Below are 10,560 nucleotides of genomic sequence, written 5' to 3' on the forward strand. Positions count from 1 at the left end.
TCACAGTAAGCCGAAGAGGAGCACCTTCCACGGGCACGGGCGGTTCCAAGCGGCCCCTAAGTTTAACCGAATGGAAGCTCCGGAGGAGGAGGGGATGCTCGCGTCACAGTAAGCCGAAGAGGAGCACCTTCCCCGGGCACGGGCGGTTTCAAGCGGCCCCTAAGTTTAACTGAATGGAAGCTCCGGAGGAGGAGGGCATGCTCGCGTCACAGTAAGCCGAAGAGGAGCACCTTCCCCGGGCACGGGCGGTGCCAAGCGGCCCCTAAGTTTAACCGAATGGAAGTTCCGGGGGAGGAGGGCGGGCGTGTGTCACAGTTAAGCCGAATTGGAGCACCTCTTCCGCCCGGGCACGAGCGGAGCGCGAGGCTGTCAGTTATGAATGAATAAATGAATAAATAAATAAAGAATGCCACCTTTCATTTCACAGGGTACACCGGACGGCGTACCAGCAGGTAAAAGTCGGAGTAATTAAATAAATACAAAAAGAATGGCTGGGGAATTAAAAAATAATATGTTTTAATAATAATTTGTTTTTTTTGTTATAACATGAATTTCACTCTCTCTCTCCCCGTATATATATATATATATATATATATATATATATATATATATATATATATATATTATATATTTATTATATATATTGTATTTTTTTTAAGCATTTTTGAAGGTGTGCCGCTACTTCGCGGATTTTCAGTTTTCGCGGGTGGTCTCGGTCCCCATTAACCGCGATAACCGAGGGTTCACTGTACTCCATAAAATTTACAAAAGGCGAGGTGAAACACTCAACCAGGGTTGCTTTTTTGAACATTTCTCGAGGGCCATGGCGAGCCATTTCAAAAAAGCTGCACAACTAACGTATAAAATATTGATAAATTTGCTCGGCCTGATGTGTGTGTAAAGTTTCACGAGTTGTCGTTCATATTTACAACCTCATAATCAGCGTTGTTTTATTGCCGAACAGTGCAATGCCACTCCCACAACCTTTCACGAAAAAGGACGAATTTCGTATTGTGACATCCTCATGGCCGAAACAGTAATCCGAGCATATATGAGGGCGACCTTGTTGAGTTGCACGGAGAAAAACATCCAAGAAAATAACTTGTATTAGCTTTTACCAGTTGGTGGCGCTACTACTACGATGAAAAATAAGTTGGTAGAAGTCTTCAGAGCTGAAGTATCCTCAAATGTGTACAACTTCGAGAAGATAGGATCATCTGAGTCATGTTGCCGGAGCTTTTGTTGTCACAAAGTACAATCGGACTTTTCAGCACCGTAATAGCCACGCCTTTTGCCAAAACGTCACAAAATTCGGCAGAGAGTAAGATCATTGTCTTGAGTCTTTTCTGACTAATTTTCAGTCGGATTCGTCAGAAGGGCACCGTGCAGTACGTGAAAATTTAAATAAAAACAAATTTTTGATTCCACTTGGCGGCGCTGTGTGTAAAACAAAATAATAACATTAAGATGTCTTCAGGTCGGGACGTTTTATTTACAGGTGAAGGTTTGGATTTTTAGGAGCATGTGCAGGGGAGTTATTAAGCATTCATTTATTTGTATTAGGTTCATTTTGTCTTCTTATTATTGATATTTGACTGATTCATTAAAAGCAGACATTTATGTTTTAGGTTAATTTTTTACCTGACATGTTTCAGCGAGTCTTTCGCCTTCTTCAGAGTGTCGCATGATGGTGTCTTGAGACCAGTCTTTATCAGCTGATGTTCCATGAGGGTGTGACTTACCTGTCAAAAAAATTAAAAAATCAGAGCAGTAAAAGAACAAGCACAACATGAACATTACAAATCAGCAATCACTGACCACTGCAAAAGGGAAAACCACATCATGGACCGGGAGAAGGGCAGGGTCATCCGCACAGAAGAGAACAAACTACAGCGCTGGATCAGAGAGGCCATTGAGATCTGCAAGCGAGGCATAAAAACCATGAACAGAGACAAGGGAGCCTTCATCCTCTCTACCACCTGGAGCAGCGTCTTGGCGGAGTGAATGGACAGCGGGGGGCGTGACTTGCCTTCATTCTTGTGACAGGTAAGGCACGCCTTCATGGAACATCAGCTGATAAAGACAGGTCACAAGACACCATCACAGGGTTCGAAGTTAACTTTAAAAACTGCTTGCCCATAGGGCAAGTGCCACTAAAATTTGCCTTGCCCGAGTGGCCAAATTACTTGCCCAACTTGGGCAAGTGACAATTTTTTTTCTCTTGCCCTGAGTGACTTTTTGTATGACAAAGTGTCTAATTACAAATTGCATGAATTTTTTGTTCGGACAGTTCCCGCCTAGAAAGAATTAAAAATACGTTACAATCATAAGGGTTGCTTATAGAAAAATGTATCATGTATTAACACATTAATTAGGTGTCTGCTGACCCAGGATTATGTTATTGTTATGTTATGTTATATATGAAAGAGAATGTGGAATGACACTGAACGATGGAAGGTGGAAGGATGTGGAAAGATTGTGAATGACATTGAATGATTTGGAATGACACTGAAAGATTTTGAATAATACTGAATGACACTGAATGAAGTAAAACTTTCTGGGAACGGGCCAATTCAAGATAGCTGCCGCACTGTGGGGGAGGCTTTGGTACCAAATTTGGAAAGAGACCCAAACGGTTGGGTCCATTTTATATCAGTGTGGGGGTGAAACGTTGGTCTCGGCGGAGCTGTCTGAATATTGGAGAAGTTAGAAGACAAAGTAAAACAGAACAATTAAAATCACTCTTCAAATACATATTGTTTGGTGGGCAGAGCATGATTTACAGCTCACCATTTTATTGCATGCACCAAGCATGTTATACATTTTTCTGTCCATGGGATGGCGTAGTCAAGAAAAATGAAGCATCTCGAAGCCCATTCGTGTGTGAAGTATTTCCCTGCAGGGCTTGGCTGCTTTATGGGGCTTCATTTTGCCATCACTAGTTTTAGATAGTTTTAATTTTTGAAAGAGCATTTTTGTTTTAGTATTAAGGTAGGCCAGAAATGGAATGAAATGCAGAGATAGAAATGACACAGGAAAAATTTGGCTAGAAGGGCTATAATTTTCATTAAAGCAGAGAAGAAAATAGAAACTACAAAAAACATTGATGTGTACTTGTCCACTTTAAGGTAGAACTGGTTGAAGTGAAATGAGTCACAAGATTGGAAAAATAGGAAATAAAATAGAATTAACATGTTCATTTTTGTGATAAGAAATTTGTGATTAGGTGAAAAGGGGAAAAAAAAGAGAATTACAGGCTTTTCAAATAAAACAACCTAATTTAAATTGGCCAACTTGTAAAATGGAAAAGAAAATTCTAAATTATGCACAGAAAGCATGAACGTGTTGGGCAGAAGGAAGGAAAAAGAAAAGAAAGAAAGGAGGAAGCAGTAAGTCTTGTTACAAAACATTAACTTTTCAGGACGAGATGTGGTAGCAATGGAGGATCACGTGACGTAAAAAGTCAAACATAAAAGTGTGTGTAGAAGGAGTTCTACATCAACATGCGTTTTACTCATTAGGCCGTGATACACTGGCAAAATTGGACTTCAATAGAATTAATAAGCACGGGCGAATTCAAACAAACGTCAAAACTTTAAAGGGGCGCATTGTCAGTGATAAGAAAGAGAAAAGATATTGCCAGACCACTTTTCTGTAAAAACTTTCCTTGGGACGCCTCGGTGACCCCCATTAAATCCCTGACCCTTCATAGATAAAGTTGAGGCCCAGTGCCTCTCAGGGCTGTAATTTATGTGGCAGAGAAAGGTCCAACAAGCCTTGGTAATCTTTAAAACAGTATCGTCATGGCCATGGAATGGGTTGTGTATGTTGGAACTTGTGAAGATACACTACAAGATTGTATCGACAAAGCATCTTAACGCACTACCAAATTATTATAAGCCATTTGAGCAAAACAGTGACTGCAAAAAATGACTTCATTAGCCTGGGTTACTGCAGGAACCAGGGCAAAATGAATTCATTTGCATATTTAGTCACAACAATTTGGATTTCGTGGCAGAGAACCACTTAGAGTGTGATTAAGAGCTTTCACTGCTGCTTTAAGGAATCAAAAAATTACATTCTTTTCCCACCACATTCACATTGCACGCCGGCCTAATTGTCACAGGGACACATTATACTGATAAGTTGCGGTGCATTTCAGCCCAGCGTCATTTTTTCCCCGCATCATCTAGGAGGCGCCACACGACTGTGGAGCCGTCCAAATTATCACCAAACCGCGACTTGACCTTCCTCCCGACTGGAGGAACTCAGACTTGTAACACAGACCAGGTGCGCATTCCAGACTGATAAGAAGTAAAAGTGTTTGAGAACCAAGGTCGCAGCCTGAAATCAAACTGACTTTTATGCGATGGGAGTACTAACATTGTGATACCAACGGATAAGAGATTGTTAGGATAAGCAGGAAGAGCGTAGGCGGGTGTGAGCTAATTAAAATTTGGGGTTTCCCATCTTGTATGAGTTGTATGGTTACAATGTGGACTGACAGTCAAGATAAATGTTCATGCGTTCTGTCGACATTGGGCTTTAAAAACCACAACAGGAAAAGAAAAGTTGTGCATAAAGCACGTCTAAAATAGTTATTTGTGAACGCAAAATTCACTTAACAGAAAATGACACAATTACAATTGGAAACTGCCTCGCCTTTATATCGACACAGCGCAGCTAAAAGGGAAAATGAACACACCCCCACACGCACACACACGCAGAAAATCAACTTGACAATTTGATCCCACGCCAGGGAAAAAGGTACCAGTAATTGAACGCACACATTGGGAGAACAAAGGTGCAAACATTGCTGAGGACAGGATCAGCAAATTGGCAGATGGCAAATCCTGGCTGCCTAATTCATTGATTGGAAAAGTAATAAGAGTGACACAAGAGCATAACTATGTGTCAAGAGAGGGGTAGTATGATATGAAATTGTTCCCACATACAGACTTTTCAACAAAAAACTTTTTTTTAGACAGTGTTATTTGTTTGAGATGCAATATTGTTTGGTTGTAATTCATATGTTTTCAAAATGGATTAAGTTGTTTCCGACAACATATGTTGATGCTAAAACAGTTGGAAAAAGTGTTGTGTAATCAAATTGTCAGGTTCAATCACCTAAGCATTCACTGAACATAGGCTAAATGAATGGAAGGAAGACAAGAGTTGATCTTTTACTCGCGAGGAGAACGAACGGAGGTGTGCTCAGTTACATCTCCAAATTCGTTCTGGAGCACACTCCGCCGAGCCCTCTATTTTATTAGGGAAGTCCCTAACAATACAATGTATTTGCACTAAGGGATGAAGGGGGGAGCACCAGCAGGAACATGTAAACATCTCAGACACAAGAGGAAAGACAGACATCAATGGCAGTCATCCACTGATTGAAAAGGCAGATATGCCCTTTTAGTGCTCTGGTACTAAAGTCTCAGTCCTTTTGTTTCAGAGGTGTGTCTCAGCACACCTCCTTTGATGTTGCAGACGTTGATCCAGTCTTCAGGCATCCGCTTCTCTGTGAAGTCTTCTCATCCATATGGTCAAACATGGGTCACGCTGTGGAACAATTCTTTTGCAATACTAATAGAGTAAAATATGGGATAAAATACATCTTCAACCTAACACAAATTATCCTGACATTTGGAATTTCAAGAAGTGATTTGAAGTGAAAATTATGCATTTTGTGAATGATGTTGTAACAAGTGGGACAGTTGTTGCAAAATTGACTCAAAGCGTCATTGTGCATACAGTCTGCAGGACTTGTGGAACGCACTAATGGGACTGTTAAGGGCAGACTTATCAAGACAATGAGGGAAAAAAAGGAGACAATGACCAGACTGTGTTTCAATCACAACAATGAGGATAGTGCCAGCCGAAGTTAGGACACTATCCCCTATCGACTCTCAGGTTCATCAGAACCACCAGCGACTGGCACATCAGTCCCAGTCCACATGGGAAACATGTTTTGACCAAAAAGAAAAAAAAAAAAAAGACGCAATTACTGGTCAGTGTGTTCTGATCCACAGAGAAATCACGTCCGTGTGGGAGACCAACTCTTCTTCAAGGTGCTGAAACGACTTCGTTGGGACAAGTGAATGCTGAGATGGCCCTCGCCAGATGATTGCAGTGACCCCGACGGCAGCAAAGGTCGCGGGGCGTGGCAGCTGGATCCACCAGTTGCAGTACAAGCTTCTCCGGTTTCCAGCTAAAGGCCGAGCAACGCGAATCCCTCGAACAGGAGCCCACCTGAGTCACAATATCGGACCACACGCACATCGGAACCGCACAACCAGCCACAGATACGAATGTTGAAGCCACAGAACAAAAAGATTAGATATTGTTTGGAAATTAATGACGTACATAAAGAATTTTAGCCTTGATTGGAGAACATTACTGCATTTACATTTTTAATAAAATGAAACAATTATTGATGTTATGACCACTACGAAGAATTTGAAAGACAATATATCGGGATAATTATGGTTTTCATTTTTGTTATGTGTAGTCTGTTCATGTTGCATTATTCTTATGACAAAGATGATTATTAACTGCATGTTTGTTGCCCAAATGTACCATTACAACCTGATTGATGTTGAGAATGACGAATTCGAACTGGACAATGACAAACTCGAACTGGACACTGAAACCTAAATAACACATGGACCCTTTTGCCCCTGCCCCCACACATGCACACACATACACCACACACGAAGATCCGGGAGGTAAAGACGGCTGTCCCCTCCTACAACGAGGCAAGGGCCTCCATCAAGTCGCCGCAGAGACAAGCTCTGCGTGGAGACAAACTCTGCGTGGAGACAGTTTTGTTATTTTTCACTAGGTATATTGAAGTTTTTTTATGTTTTATTCCCAAGTGACCAACATACCATGAGAATCTCGTTCCACGCCGGAAGGGAGGAGGGGAATTTTGTCCCTACTGAGGGTTTTCGCCCCTCCACGGATGACCACACTGTTGTATGATTTCATTATGATGATCTGTCTTAAAGCCGTAAGGACATGATTTAAACCCACAAACGGGTGAATGTGAGATGGGATGAGGATATGTAAATAGTTTGTGTATTTCTAATCATGTTTTTATACACTATTTGTATCAGTTATAATTGCGCACACACACAGACACTCACATTATTGCTTTAGCACACACGCGCACAACTGGAACACACGCACACACTTTAGTTTCGAATTCCTGACTGACTACTGTGGTTGATTGCTTCCTGCCTGCCTGCTAGAATTTCAGACAGACCTCCATTGTCTGCTTAGGTTGCTGATAAAAGACCGAACGGGTGGTAGAGAGTGAGAGAGAGTGCGCGAGATTGAACTGGCACGACGCCTGCTTCACCTCCTGACTTCCTCTCCCATTCGCGAATGGTCAAAAACAAAACTCTAACTGGTTTGGTCTGGATTTATGCCACCTTCAGTCTAAAAATGGCGTCAGGACGTTTTAAACCTGACAGTTGCCTTGAGATCTCCGAGCTCGAACTGCCCTATTCCCACCTTGATCACAAGCTCCCATGAACCACTTGGACAGGGTTGCCTGTGTCCTTCTCGTTGATGTCCTTTGTGGCTCCATTCCTTTTCAGTGCTCCTAAAACAAAAAAGACAAGAAGCCAACTTAGTAAAGCTATTTAATGATTGTGAAACCTTATGGGACATGCTGAAATGTCTTCACACCACAATCCCTTAAAAAAAAAATATATTACCGTATAGAACATCAGAAAAAGGCAGGTCTCGGCGCTTGTTCTTGCTACGATGTCCAAAGAGATTGTACTTCAGAGACAGAGGATTTGTCATGATGAACGCCATCATTGTTCTGACACTATCGTCCAATCCACCAATACCTGCAACCATTATAACATGGGTGTCACTCGATCCAGATAATCATCACACACTTAAAAATATTTTGGCAGTTAAACTGGTTATGATAAACGTCACAGGAAAGGAATTGTCGATTAAGTGAACAGCTTCGGTAACGCCATATACACTCAAAGGGCAAGAGCCCAACATTCTACCAAAATGATTATGATTAGGGAGGTAACGATTCACTCAAGCCCCGATTCGATTTTTGATTTTCAGTTCCCGATTTCGATTCGATATTTTAATTGTTTTAAGTTGCTGCCACGTTTGTCTCTGTGCGCTCGTGTGATGCTGCAGCGATCCACAAACAAAATATGTCTATACGTCTTGTGCATTTTGAATGGAACCAAAAAACAATACACGATGCCAAATTGTACTATTATTATGAAACTGCCTATGAGTAGTAAAAGAAATACTTGTAAAAATATTTCACATTTTTAGAGCCCCAATACATTCTTTTAAATATAGAAGGGACTGAAATCATGTGAAAATTGAGTCTTTTTCTCAGTTTCCGACTTGGGGTGAACACATTCGGCTTATCATAGTTGCAGTTGACCATCTTGAACTCTGAAGTCTTTCAACTCGGCCTTCCGAATCAGGGTTTTAGAGGTGGGGCTATTTAGTGATACAGTAGGATGGTTTGATCTCTGTAGCTCCAGAATCAGGAATGTACTGGGACTGGGGTTCCTACTTGGGTTTAGGGTACCTAATTTTATATTTCAAGAAATTAAATAATTATTTATAATTTTGAAGATAATACATTAAAATTTCATCATTTTCATACCTGCATTAGATCCTGCAGTAGACTCACAGACTCAACATGTTGGACGTACTCAAGGACCTTCTGCAGCGCCTCTCTTGGTTAGGAAGCTTTTTCTCTGTGACAATCCATGGGGAGGTGTAGATGGTACTTCGTCATCACAGGCTTCAGACTCGTCACTTGAGAAAACATCCCTGCAATGGATGCATAGACACTTGGGCATGAATGTCATTTAACAACAAAAGCTAGAACAAAGAGCTTTGCATTTAAAAGAATACATCTGTGATGGGGAAGCCAGGTTAAAGTGTTAATTTTATAATTATGTAATTAGCTGCAGGTTAGTCTAGTGAAGGTGTAATCACTTCTATTTTGGAGCATAGCTTTTGCTCTGTCCAATCATTGCCTCACCTGCTGAAACCCACATTCGGGTATTTTACAAACCAAAAACTTAAATACCTGTACAGCTCTCATTTTTAACTTATTTTCTCTAACCTTTACCCACAAAATTTGAATATTCAAAATAAAAGTACACAAAGAAGTCACAATTTTTCCACATTAGTTACTTACGTAGTTCCTCTCAAATGCAGCTCAACACTGCATTGAATTAGAGCTTGATAAGCCTACACACAAAACATACAAAGCACATTGTGGCATGATTCTGAATGAGCCAATCTAGCATTTCAACATCTGTTCAACTGTTGGAATTTTAACTATTATCTGACTCTATTAACCAACATTCATCCAACAATTATGCGCGCTCGTTTTGGACACTGCATTGAATTAGAGCTTGATAAACCCACACACAAAACATACAAAGCACATTGTGGCATGATTCTGAATGAGCCAATCTAGCATTTCAATATCTGTTCAACTTTCATCTTGAATTTCTATTATTTAAATAACAGGCAACATTCAACAGTTAATATGTTTTGCTTTACTTACCCAAATCAAACACATCACAAAAAAGCCTTAAATGAGCTAGTGGAGTAGATTGTATTAATTTGAGTGAAAGCTTAAGTCTTTTGGAGAATTTTGGAGAGAGATCGAGGGACACTGTGTTTAGCGTCGTAGGCCCAATGCTAACAATATGTAGCTCGTTGTAAAGGTCCTCATAAAAATAAATAAAACACACAACGCTTATCAGTATTATTAAAAGGGTGATTATAATGTACTTAAGTTTTCCCCAAAATAATTCGAGTACGTACGTTGTTGATATACCCTCTGTGTTCTCGTCACTTATCATTTTAGCATACTGTGTTTTAGCTAACGCACCAAGCAGTTTTCCAACACAGGCAACCTTGAAAAATTACAAAACACATTGTAAAGTAAGTCTAAAAAATGAGAGCCAGACATTTACCCAAGATTAATTAATTAATTCAATTATCGTTCGGGACTCACCGTGCTTTCAGCTCTTCTGCCGCACCTCAAAGACCGCGTAGCTTGCATTCGCTCCTTTTCTCACAGTTTGAATATGCTGCCTTCAAAAGAATCTGTAATTTTGACAACTCCAACTTGAATCTACAAAAATCAAGCAATAAGGTAGAAATAACTTCAAATATACTTTGAATAAAGATCTTTCACAGCATACAGAATTAATAAAATAACATTAATTAATAATGTTGATTTTGTTTATTTAAAAAAAAGTAACTGTGTTGACTGTTGGATGTGGCTGACAATGCTGGACCTGCCTTGTCAAATAGTTCATAGATGACAATCTTAGCTGTCTGGTATATTATAAAATGTTATCTTGTCCCTTAAGGGTTATTAAGTCACAGTTGGGGGTACATGTAAATTCACAAAATATAACGTCCAGCCTTGTTAAATTTAGCATAGATAAATACATGAATTTAATTTTAATTTTAATAAATCAATCAATCCTCTGTACTGCTTCTTGTCCTCACAAGGGTCCCCGGGAGTGCTGG

The 10,560-nt window shown here is 40.3% G+C and overlaps 1 long non-coding RNA gene across 2 annotated transcripts; it reads right to left on the bottom strand.

The window, feature by feature from the left end:
* Positions 1-1,660: 1,660 nt before the first annotated feature.
* Positions 1,661-10,157, bottom strand: LOC148315769 (uncharacterized). 2 transcript variants are annotated; one of them, XR_015840599.1, is made up of 6 exons: positions 10,037-10,157; positions 8,663-8,832; positions 7,725-7,862; positions 7,519-7,609; positions 1,819-1,919; positions 1,661-1,742 (listed from the first exon to the last, which is right to left on the bottom strand). It is a non-coding gene; the product is annotated as an uncharacterized LOC148315769 (long non-coding RNA). The 2 variants fall into 2 exon arrangements; XR_015840600.1 differs by lacking the exon at positions 10,037-10,157 and adding an exon at positions 9,206-9,252.
* Between the last annotated feature and the right edge of the window lie 403 nt (positions 10,158-10,560).

This window comes from Idiotropiscis lumnitzeri, unplaced genomic scaffold (genome assembly GCF_059441095.1).
Source record: "Idiotropiscis lumnitzeri isolate Australia: NSW breed Sydney's pygmy pipehorse unplaced genomic scaffold, RoL_Ilum_1.0 HiC_scaffold_41, whole genome shotgun sequence".
NCBI lineage: Eukaryota > Metazoa > Chordata > Actinopteri > Syngnathiformes > Syngnathidae > Idiotropiscis > Idiotropiscis lumnitzeri.